The sequence below is a fragment of the Mugil cephalus genome, chromosome 13 (assembly GCF_022458985.1).
Source record: "Mugil cephalus isolate CIBA_MC_2020 chromosome 13, CIBA_Mcephalus_1.1, whole genome shotgun sequence".
In the NCBI taxonomy this organism is placed as follows: Eukaryota; Metazoa; Chordata; class Actinopteri; order Mugiliformes; family Mugilidae; genus Mugil; species Mugil cephalus.
This window is the reverse complement of record NC_061782.1, coordinates 22,252,978-22,265,594: the sequence shown is the minus strand read 5'-3', so window position 1 is coordinate 22,265,594 and position 12,617 is coordinate 22,252,978. Positions and strand designations below refer to the sequence as shown.

At 42.4% G+C, this 12,617-nt stretch overlaps 1 protein-coding gene across 2 annotated transcripts in view; it reads left to right on the top strand.

Annotated features, from left to right (window-relative positions):
- The window catches only part of cdh11 (cadherin 11, type 2, OB-cadherin (osteoblast)), a 70,886-nt gene that overhangs the window by 32,368 nt on the left and 25,901 nt on the right, over positions 1-12,617 (top strand). The gene's annotated exons all lie outside the window — the stretch shown is intronic.

The window sequence follows — 12,617 nt, the reverse complement described above, 5'->3', positions numbered from 1 at the left end:
TCATCATTAAACTGGTTCACTCACTTTCATTCATTTCCCTTTCCTTTCTTTTGTTAAGTCAGTTGCCTCTTTGACTCTGCCCTTCATGGTTAACAGAACAATATTTGGAACTGTTTAGCTTGTCTTTGCCTACAGCGGCTTGTTAAAGAGGACTTGTAAAAATTCATATTTATTATGGTCTCATGCTTGAAATGTGGCTTACAATGCATTTGCCCTTTGGGCACATGTTCCCAAAGTCACCGTATCGCGCACCTCACATCTTCCATACTAAGCATTTTTCTATTTGCCTGGAAAAAGTTGAATAGATTAAAGGCAGATCTAATCGATCCTGAGTGTGCTTATCTGTGGCTGGCAGGCTGACGAGCCGATTTCAGAATGGCACAGTCTAATCCTTCAACTGCAGGCTTGCGCAATAGAGAAAGACAAATACGCAAAAGACAAATGTGGAGAAAGAATCACATGTAGTAGGTCGGACATGGATGGCCGTGGAAAACGAGCCATTTAATATTTTGTCGAAAGTCTGGATGTAAGGAAGTGGATTAATATATATAAATCTAATCACTGCAATTCAATCATGATTATGAACAATAACAAATTAAAAGCTCACCCTTCCAAACACCAAGAACCGACACATGACTCAATGATGCATCAGTGAACATGCTGCTCATGACTCTGCATTGCTAAAGGGACGACTACATGTGATTTGTCCCAGTCAATGTATTGGTTTTCCGATTAGACGACTATTCGCCTTTGACCAGTTGTTGACATCCACCCGTGATTAGAGAACAAGTTGAACTGCTTAGATATTCACAGTGAGTCACAGTGTTAGCATGCTATGCTGCTAAATTGATTATGATGGTTTTATATCAACACATGGACATGTTCTCCTTCCTTTACTCTCATCTATCTATCAGTGTGTCCAGATTCATCCATTTATGTGTACACAATTAATCCTGGCTTTCAGTGGGGCCTGTCACCATCTGAAAGCTTCCATCAGTCAGACATAAAGCTCTTCATCCATCTGCTTTTGCCTGGATTATGCTTTGTGTCTGCCTATGAAACATGTCTTCACTGACATCTATTGATTCCATTGCTAACTTATTATGATTCCTGGTTTCAAAGGGTTTAGCTACGCTGCGTGCTGATTGGATGGTTAACCTTGTGACCTCCAAACAGAGATCTGAGAATATATCCCATAATAGGGGGCATTCATCCTGATGACCTCTGCTGTCACTGTGACAACTCGACGAAAGACAAACTCACAGAGAGAATCTCGGAACCTGTATTTACCCGTGATAACATAAAAAAGAAATAGTAGAGAAACAGAAAGCCTATGAGAATGATTCTCAGGTTATCGTATTGCTCCCTTTCAGATTTAGTGCCTTGTTCATTTGGTCTATTGCAGCTAAAAGAAAGCAACCGATTTATTCTACTGTGTGTGTCTGTCTGTGTGTGTGTGAGAGTTTACGTGGCTGTACTGGCATGCATGTGGCAGCCCTGGGCTACATTTCACGGTTGTTTCATTCTCTACCAGTTTCACAAGAGAGAAAGCAGGGGGACCTTAGGACGAGCAATCATTCTCTCTCTGCTTGTTTTACTTTTTTTATGATAAGGGGGGATAGTTTCTAAGTTACACTTCATTTCTGCTTATAGTCAGTTCAGCCACAGAGCTTTGCATCTGCCAAAGGCTTGAGGCTTGGTAGAGCTAATCTTTTCAGGCTGCACACTCCAGACTTCAGCTGCACAATTGTCAGCATTTGGTTCAAAGAGACAGACGTTCATTTTCAAGATTTAATTCGCGTTGCTTTCCAATGAAAGAGGATCTGCAGTTGCTGTATCCCTGCTTTGGCTTTGTTTGTATACACTAGACTTGTGTACTGATTTTTTTATGCATTAACTACAGTGCAATGTAGTGCTTAAAACAGCATTATTGCAGATGAAGTGTAGCTGCAGTGTAGAGAACCCAACGTTAGATATTGAGGCTGGAACTCTCCTGGATGTTTAGTATGCTTCTGCCAAAGCTGTAAACAAAAACACATCAAAAGGCCACCTAAGAGCACCAATCTAATAATGATCTAATCTACTGCAGATAATTCAGTTGAGCCTCAAGTGCATCAGTCGTTGCTCCTCATAATTTGTTCATGGTTGTTCCAAGTTATGCGACTTGTCAGCTCTGGATGATGGAGCTCTGGACTTGATTATCGGGATTGCTGGCCACTTAGGAATAAAGAAAAAAAAAAAACATACTTAATGGAAATGACAGATGTATGGGTCCATGCGAAATAAGCCATGGCATCATTGACTTTGGAAACACTTAACATTCACAAAGCTTTCTGTTCTCAAAGTAGGTGGAAAGTGTGCTCAAATGTAGGTTTTTACAAATGAGACCAGTCACGTTCAGCCTTTGTTTAATGCCACACCGGCAGTTAGAAATGATGTACTTAACCTACAGAAAAATGTCTGACATTTGCAAAAACCAGACAATTTCAGGTGCACCAGTGAATGTTAACACAAAAAGCAGAAAATGCAAAGTGCAGCAGTTTCCTGTATTACACATAAAGTCGGTGGAGGGTGCAACACGGTGCAGATAAGCCTCCCCCGAGAGTGTAAAGTAGAGTAGAAAAATGCGGTTGAAACTCATTAACTATCGGGCTCATATATCTTGAAAAATGTGACACTGATGGGTGTCTGGGAGGACAGATAAGGAGCAGGAATTAGAGAGGAGAAGATTTCTTTTTTCTAGGGATTTACACAAACACACACACACTGAGTTTTAATGCCCTCTACCAGTATTGATTATCCAGCAGTCTGACTGATTGAAAGCCAGATATAGAAAGGCAGACATCAATAAAATACCCTAGAAAAACCTGAAGAGAGTTTAAAGACACTGTCATGTGCCACACCCGCACAGCTGGGATGCAGTTAAATTATTCCAGGGATCCACTGAGCTGCAACAGTGACAGGTTGAGTTACCAGAAAATATTCTGGCAGTAAATCCCCAAAATCCTCAAAAAAAGGGGAGTTCAAAACAGGGCAATCAAGCAAATTAAAAGTAAGGCAATCTCACCACCGCTTCACCACTTCAATAGATTTAGCTTGTTTTCCATAACCTAGCTGCTTCTGTACCACCTTGCAGGAATACTTGTGTTGCTGTACTTGTAGGTACTGCGAGGCTGCAGTGCTGTGAATGCTAGCAGTGACTAATCAGGTCTGAATAGAGCTTCAGCTTAATTCCTAACAATGAATGTGAGGAACATTCTATCCAAAGTTTTGGAGACAGACTCTATAAGCTTTAGGTCATTTTCAGCTGCACAGAAAATTCAGACTGAAGACCCCCCCTCCCCAGATGACACAGTAAGTGAGAAATGATGAAACCATTGTGTGGATTGATGTACTTGGAAAACGGCGTAATTGCTCAACTCATTCCATTTCGTTTAATAAAATATATGCCGATATGGAATTCACTGATGTGGTTTTGGACTGTAAATGCTAGTTCTGCTTTTTCATCCACCAGGCTTCTTCAGTGATGTTAAAATCAGGCTAAAAGGTATCTGCAAACGTTGTATACCGAGGGATCTTGAAATGTTATGCTAGCAAACACTGTCGCTCACCAGTGGTTAGAAAAGTAGAGATACACCAGAGTTTCATTTGGGTAAACCCATGAAGTCTAAATGAGGGGAAACGGGAAGTTCTTCTTAGTTGAAGCCTAGATGTTTGTTTATAGAATAACTATACGGGTGACGATGTCAGAATAAGGGGGGATTGCTTTTAGGTTATCCTCCAATATGAGATTACAGGCTTGGCTCTATCAACCAAGCCTATGGCCACAAAGCCACCTGAAATAGATTTCCACCAGAACTATTAAAGCTGCGTGACCCAAATGTGTAGTTTGGGTCACGCAGAAAAAAAAAAAGATAAAGATTAACCATTATATGTGGACCAAATGGGACGTCCTGACCAGGAGATACTATGATGATTAAGATTTCAGGCCAACAGATACGATATGTTTTCCTGCCCTTTACACACAAGCCTTAGATGGTTTCCATTTTAATTCTGGTCTGCTTCACTCTGGCCTTTATCTGTGCAGTTGTGCCCTGAATTTGTATTCACTGCTCCGTTTCACCGCGTTCAGCTCTCCCTCGCTCTATTCTGTTCTGCATTTCTCCACTCTGTTCTTTTCTTCTGTCAGTACATGTCGCTCTGTTCCCCGCACAGATCAGATGTAAATATCCTATAAGCATCGTTGCACGGCTTAGGACCCCGCTGAGCAAAAAGAACTCAAATAAGAGGAAAAGAAAGAGAAAGAATGCGCAGATGAATGCTGCTTGCCGTGAGCTTACCATGCATCATAAACCCATAAACCCTGCGAGGAATCAGAGGGATGGAATTCAACAAAAGGAGGATATGGAGGGCAGAAAGACAAGATGTAAATATGGATGATAGTTAACAGCAGAGGGAGAACAGAGAAACACAAGCGGAGACTGAGAGTGAGGAAAAGCAAAGATCAGGAGGGAGCAGACGGGATATCAGAAGGCAGAGATACTGAAATACGCAGAGATAGGGAGGGGGGTAAAAAAAACTAATGTAAGCCCCCGAGGATTAACTCTCTCATTTCTCTTTGGGGAAGAATAGAAAAAAAGAGGATTTCCACCTTCTATCCTCTCAGACTCTCTTTCATATCTCTCTCTTTCTGTCTCATATTCTAATATCTTTAGTCTGTATTCATCAAGCCGGAACAGACTCGCTCAGCTCGCTAAAGTATGAACATACATGGCTAACCTAGCTGGACACAAATCCCTCTGTGTTGTTCTCCGTCTTCCTCTTTTTCCCTCCTGCTGGCAACTTCACTTGATCTCTTCATTCCGCCATTGCCATCACCCGCAACGTACTTCCACATAACGTCAGCTGTCTGGCGTCGGACTCGAAGGCAGCATCTTTTTACCTTCCTCTTTGTTCTCCATCTGAGGCGGTCTGGCAGCTGCGTTAACTGTTGCACGGGGCCAATAACACACAGCAGCGCTCATCGTGGCTGCGGTCGCTTTAACGAGCTTTGCTAATAAGATGAATGGGCTCCATGCTGAGCAGTTAACGGCACATGTTCACTGGTCCGCCAGTGTGCTGATTTACAGTTCTCACAGTACAAACATAAAAAAAAAAAAAATAAGGTTGATTCGATTACCAGCGTAATGCATTTCAGAACACTGAACACAAATGATTAAAGCAGAGGAACGCCCCACATCTTATACTTTAGCTACTAATGAGCACTTAAAGCGTCCTCATATTTAGAGAAAAGTGATCTTTTAGTGCGGCCACATAGCAAGGCATGATTAATGGGTGCGTCACTCAGTTATGTGTTTTTTCTTTTTTTTCACTTTTCTGCGTTAGCTGCCGCTGGTTTGGATCTTCTTGTCGAGAAACATTCCCTGCATGTCACAGTAGCTGTCAGTGGAAAGCTGGATGCTGCTGGAATGGGATAGAAAATAAACAGTTTCACAGCCGTAGTGTGAAAAGGGGCTTAAAGAGAATCTCAAGCCACTGCAGCAGTGTCTCAAGTTACTCTCCTTTTACGCAACTCTCTTGTTCTCCTCACTTTCCCTTCACTCCAGCTTTACGCTGCTATACTTTTCACAGTTTTTTTTATTATTATTTGCAGGTAATCCTTTATTAGTTTAAACCTAAATTATACTCTTTTTATCAGTACTCTATCCTATCTATAATGTGGCTTCATTTATCAGCCGGCCAACCTCGTCAAATATAAGGTGACATGATGGGCACAAAAATGGGCTCCACACGACACCATTTGTGCATCAATTTCAGCAGCGTACTTATGGCGACCTCACAGACTTTTATGCAGAGCTATAAATCCTTCTTTATGTTTGCCCCCTCCGTTACGTTCCCCTCTGCCCCCCCCCCCACCCCCACAGTTCTTCATTTATTTGTGGTCATCTGCCCCTGCACCCCGAGCCTTTAAGAATCCAAAGTATTTTATTTTTCCTTTAGCCTCAAATCAATTCCAGACGCCACCATTTCCTGCTGCCTCGACTTCTCCCCCCTCCTTTATAGGCTGCGGACCAAAACCACACACAGAGAAATGGCGTCAGAAAAGCAAAGCAAAAGGCATAAAGTTTAAGGTTTTGCCTCATTTTTTTTTTCCATTACACACATTCCTCTGTTTCCTCCTCTGCTCGTTCTTGTCCAGTAATTATCTTGTCTGTTAAAATGGAGAACAATCTTTTCCCGCTGACTGTTCTTTTTCATGTTGTTGTGGATCTGTGTTTGTCTTGGCATGCCTCCCGTTGCACTCATCTGTCTTTTCATCTTTCCGTCGCTCACATTAAAGGTAAACAGTGACAGTGTTATGAATCTCCTGTGATGGAAAGTGTGTGTGACGGCGAACTCTGAACCGCTGCAGATGTCCTCAATGAGCTGTGTTTGAAGTGCTTCACTCATTAACCACGTGCGGTTGCATAGTCTCGTCAAGAAGACGACTTTGTGACGGCAGCGCCAGAAAAAGTCTGTCCGTATGTGAGGAGCCATTTGGTCAAAGAGCGGGAGATAACAAGCAAAACAGGATAACAAAATTAAAAATAAAAATAAATAAAAATGGACTTCTGCTCCACCATGTGATTATGTCTTCATTTTCTATGCGCAAGTTTATTCTCAAAGTCTTCTGCAGTAATTACAGTGTCAGTTAACGCTGTTTTGCACAGTTGTAATTGCTGCAACAGGATCCTCCTGGACTTTGACAGCAAACTGAACGAAGAACAGAATATAAGGGACGAATATAGGGACGCAAAAGAGAGAAAGACAGAGAAACAAAGCAGTTGAGCACTAAAAAGGAAGAAAGAGACAAGGACGCCCTTTAAATCAGCCCATAAGAAGTCAATTCGGACACGGCCTTTTCACAGCGCGGCCCATTTCTTAACTCTCCTCACTTATTTTGGAGATTACTCGTCCTAATTAACCGGGAACATCCGTAATGCAGAGTTCATTTTTTTTTTCAATTGCAAGGAGCAGAAGGACTAATAGTCACACAGTTAAAGCCCATGAAGAAGGCATTCCCAAAAAGCAGCGGTCAGCAGGCTAATTGGAAACGCATTGTTTTGCCTCAAGCTTAACCGAATCTCATCAGTTCGCCCGTTGCTTTACTATTCTGGTGGCTCATTTGGAAGAACACAGAGAGACGATTGGTTTGGTCCTTAAATAATTTTCAGCCCAGAGGATATTCTTCTGAATTTGAGGGCCTAATAGGGAACAGCAGAGTGATGCACCCTGCTTAAACATTCACCCAATTATCAGCCTTATTATGTTTTCATAATGTGTAACAGCAATGGAAATGTATTTGTTACTCCTTGATGGTGGAAGCCCCCCCCAGGAGGACGCAGCCTGACACAGACACACACACAGAAAACAGTTTAGGAACAACTCAAAACTCACTATACGCCAAACTGATCAAGTATCAGTGGGATGATCCACAGACGTTCCTTACCCTAAAAAACAAGCGCATGGATTGTGAAAGTACCGAAGTACCCACAAAAACAAAAAAGACATTAATCACTGGAAATCTGTTCTTTGATGAACACGTGAAGTTATGAGGCAGCTGTCAGGACAGAGACAGTCGCTGATGATCCTGCACTTTGTTGAAATTCACAGAACATGTTTGCCAAATGCCGCTAAAATCAACTTTGGTCTCATTAGCAGAAATAAAAGTGTTCTGATTGCACGTAATTGTAATTTACCGTAAACTGCATATTATTTCCATACAAATTAGTGTGATTCTCTGTTATTGAGGTTGCTAATCAAAACGAGCAAAAACGAAAATGTTCTCAAAATGCAGATGTGAACTGGGTTTGCAAACACAACAATGGCAGAGTTAATTAGGTGCTAGTTAGATGAATGCAACAAATGTTTGTGCTTTCACTGCACTGCGTGGCCTCTTCGTTATCATTATTATAATTATTTTGAGTAATAATGATACTGGCTGCTTTAGAATGTCAGCGGTGGATCTGGATCAATAGACAGCATGAGAAAACTAAATGAAAAAGTATTGTTAAAGTAGTGGTTTATAAAAACCCTGCTACAAAGTGAAGTGTAAGCGTATCTTTCTATGAAACAAAGAAAGCTTAAGGTGACACAACAACCCGCTGCCCCTGCCACACTATGGACAAATCTTTACATCCTCAATGAGAGACTCAGATTACAATATCGCTCAGCTGTGCCTTTATAGATCTATGAGAGCCTTGAAGGTGCCGTGTTGTCGACAGATGACCCCGACTGCTTAACGGACTATTACCTCTCTGGGCGGCATGTATTCAACACTTTTCCTGAAATCACAGCGCTGTCTTCCGCGTGCCATCTCTTCTCCAAGAGCCCCAAGACACAGTTTGTTAAAGCAGCTGTGCTTAACTCCTTCCCAGATGAATGAGTCCAAATTCATTCACAATGATTCTGCCCCTTCGCGCACAAAGGCATCAATTTCCTCCTGGGAGTTGCTTGTGCGTTGCTGAAAAAAAAAAAAGGGGGGGGGGGGGGGGGGGGGGGAGCTTAACTGCGGAAACTGATCCCTTTCACACTGTTCTCTCCATCAAAAAACTATCAAAGCTCCATGGCGAGAAGCGCATTACCTTTGCAGAGATGGATAACAGGTGACAGGGTTTGGTTGTGACTAATGCTTATCCTCACCAAATCTACCAGGGGGACATGGGGACTTGCTTTTCATTGTGACCAGCACCTCTGTCTCCGGATCAGGCAGTGATTAACGCCAGAGAAGGCATATCGCATGTATATGTAGCGTGTGATTCACACTGACTTCCCCATCACTTATGTCAAACTCGAGTGTCTGACAAAGTAGAAACGCACAGGAACCATGAGACATTTCCTACTGCGTATTGTTTAGATTACCATGTTGTGGACATTAAACTGCCCTGGAACACTCACTTCTTCCATTCTTTTAATGTAAATGGGAACTAATGATGATAAAGTGAGGTTGATTAGTGCTAATGGTACATAAAGAAACCGCGTGTGTGTGTGTGGGAGGGGGGGATTCGCTAATTATTTCACTAATGACTTAATAGAAATCAGCAACTTTTATGCACAGCCATGTAAGCACACACTCACACAGCTCAGGCCAACCGCGCAGTTTCTCTGAGACGGTGACTGTGTGTGTGTGTGCGAGTTTCTAGCCTCTCGTTAATACCTATTTTGGTGAATGCTGAGAAAGCTCTGCAGCTTTCTCTTTGTAATTGCTTCACCGCACACACGCGCACACACATATGAACACACTCCTATTAGTTCCTCTAATTGAAAGGCAATTAAGCCTCAGGTTTCGTGGTGTGAGCTAAACGCCCGGTGTCTGTTTTCAGCACCGCTCTGTTTTTAAGCTTTTAACAGACCACAAAGAGCCGGCCGCCGAAACAAGACACCCAAAGTGAACTTTAATACACTGACTCTCTGACAGTCTTCGTGTTTTTCAGTTTTCCGTGTCCCTCTCTGTCGTCCCCTGTGGCCTCAGCGATATCGTCCTAGCTGCACTACGATGACAATAACCTTCTCATCTACATTTTCTGGTGGACAATTTTCAACCCCACGCATTTGCATATTTGGAAAAAAAAAATTGTATTTATGGTTAAATGTTTGCAACATGTCAAGAGCTTGTGTAAAATTCATTTGACAGTTGGGTCGAAACATGAACACACTGTTTATTTCTGGTGGTTGTTTTTCTCTCGCTCTCTCCCTCTTTCCTCTTACTCTTGAGCTGTTTCATCTCATTCATATCTCATCTTATCAAATCTCTCCTTGTGGAACATGTCACTTCAAGGAGCCAGACACTACAAAAAAAATCCAAAGTCTACAGCTTTTGCATCTACCACAGAGCAGCTTGGGGATTTGTTTCGGAGAGTAGGAGTGGATTTTTACAGTAACAGAAAATCTCATTTTAAACCTCCCATGACCCCCTTTTCTCATCCCAGCATGAACGTGGAAAGAAAAAAATATATCACATCTGGTTCAGATAGTGTGTAGGGTTACGGAGGTCCAGTGGTTACAGTTAGGTCCTGGCAATAACCAACTGTTGTGTGTTTGTGGTGTTTTTGAGTGCATCTCCTCAGGCAACAACTTAAACCCATACTGGTTAATTTACTGTAAATCACTATGGCTAAAAGCAGCTCTCGGATCAGGAAAGTATGGCCTTGTAACATCTTGAAACAATGAAACAGGGTAATGCCACAATATTAGTCATCGATCATAAAAAAGGTCAGTGTTTACCATCCAGTCAAAAACAAAAGAAGGAAACAACATGAATCTAAAACCAATAACACTCAAAATAGTTCAGTTTCAAATAAATCCTGCTTCGAAATCATTTGTGGTCTCCATACCGTACTGCATACCATCTGCACACTTAGCTCTGTGCCGCACTCATAGCTAGCATGCAAAATGATGCAAGTGTGGCGAGAACCAACAATGATACAGCGTGAATGAGAACACAGAAGCGACAAGCTTCACCTTCAGGCTGTGCTGAGGGAGCAAACAACACATCCCACATCCACTCTTAGCTAATTCAGACATAATCCCTTAGAGTTGTGGCTCAGGGACACTTCATCGTCAACAGTGTGAAACACAAACTTGGCTAATGTGTGTCAGAATCTGAAACGTGTAAATATGGCAGCTGTGATGTGTTAAAAACTGTAATTAAACTGCCAAAAAATCCATGCGGTTGTCAAGCCCAACGTATTTTTGTGGACGGCTAAGAAGTTCCCCAAACAACATATGGCAGAAGATTAAATAATAAAAATGTGCATGAGGACTTTACAACACAAAGCATCATGTCCATTTTTTTCTCCTTTATTCGTCATGCTTGTGTTATTTCTTTTGTATACGATGCTCACACAAAGTACAGTGAGATCATTGTTTGCATTCACCTGCCTATGTGAAGACCGAGGGAACAAAGCATGGAGACACACACAGTCGGCTACATACGCAATCACACACCACCGTGTGCCAAGGCAGACAGGGATATATATCACATTCACACATGGATGAATCACCTTTATTATGACTGACCCCTCGAGAGGGACGGGGAGAGGGAAAGTGTGAGCACAGAGAGAGAAAAAGTTGGGTCAACTCTGTGAATGGTTCCCAGGCATTTTCCAGTGTTATTTTAATGGTGGCTGTTGGAGGTTTGGCTCAGGCTGGAGAGAAAGAAATGCAGTTAGGAGAAAGACGCCAACGCAAAGAAAATGGAAGAGTGAGGGCTAGATAGTGGCCGTGGTAGAAAGAGGGAGGGGGGAACAGTCTTGTCATTGTTTAATGGTGGCGTAACAGTGATCTAAACCTCTAGCCCTGTGCTGACCTGTCCATTAATCCTGGGTCATGCCTGAATTTTTAGCCGTCCAAATCTACCGATGGCAGCATCACACCGTGCAAATTAAGGTTTGAAGAGACAAGCTTTTCAACTCTTCAGTTTCGATTCAGCTTCCAGCGTGGACAGCAGAAGTTTAAACCACGAGCTTGGCTGAAGGGAAACTGTCTACGATCTATTACAATTGGTGGAATTCTCCTGTGTGACTGGTTTCAGTTCTGGAGATCCTCACTATTGGGCAGCTAGTTTAGAGAAAGAAAAAGACAGAAAGCATGAAAAGAAAAGTGTTTACCTGTTCAATGGCCCACATCTGAACTATTTTGATGAGTGACTGCTAATCATCCATTATCCAAACTGAAATATGTAATTTTGTGTTTTTAGGAAAGAATACAGGACGAATGAATCACACGCAGACTATTAAAGGCACTTTTGGAGTACTGCGGAACCTAGACACTGTAACTAACCCACGCAGCCTGGACCAGTATGAACCATTTATAATGGCTAACTCTGGCCAAACCCCCTCACTTAACATTTCCTCGTTGTGTTCCATCTTTATTGATCCAAATCAGTCAATTCGAAAATTACGGAGATGGAGAGGCAGACAGAAAAACTAACCGAAAATAAGCAACAACCAAGCGGACTCTGCACATAGTTACATTTCTGGGAAGACGCACATCAGTACGGGGCTAGGTCGCTTCTGTGTCAACTTAACGCAGAAGTCTAAACTGTCTAAGAAGTCTAGGAACATTTCAGACAGAGGAGGAGGTCACTCTGACTTTAACCTGACCTCTGTGTGACACACACACACACACACTCACCGTGAGTCTGTCACTACCTTCTAATGCTGGCAAATGAATCACAGCTGCCTACTAAAACACAGACTCGCTGGGAGCCCAAGGGAACTGTGCATATGCATCCACACACGCCATTCACTCGTCTAATATGACTCTTGAGTCATGTATTCAGACAGAGGAAGTGGTCTGACCAAAAGGCATGCTCGCCCTGGGGAGTCATTATCTCCGCCTGCTTCTGGGGTTCTGCCTCTGACTGCCTCGCTCTTTCTCTGTAGCTCCGTAACCATTAGAGACTGAGGATATTTCACCAAAACTCTTTACCTACGTTGACATTTACCTACATACCGATAATGTATTTCTAGTCAACATTTTTCATTTACAAACAGAGACCAGTGGACTCGGACGCCAAATAACACCTATTTAGCAGGAGTACATTGTTTTAACAAAGATTTTTTTATTGTTACTAT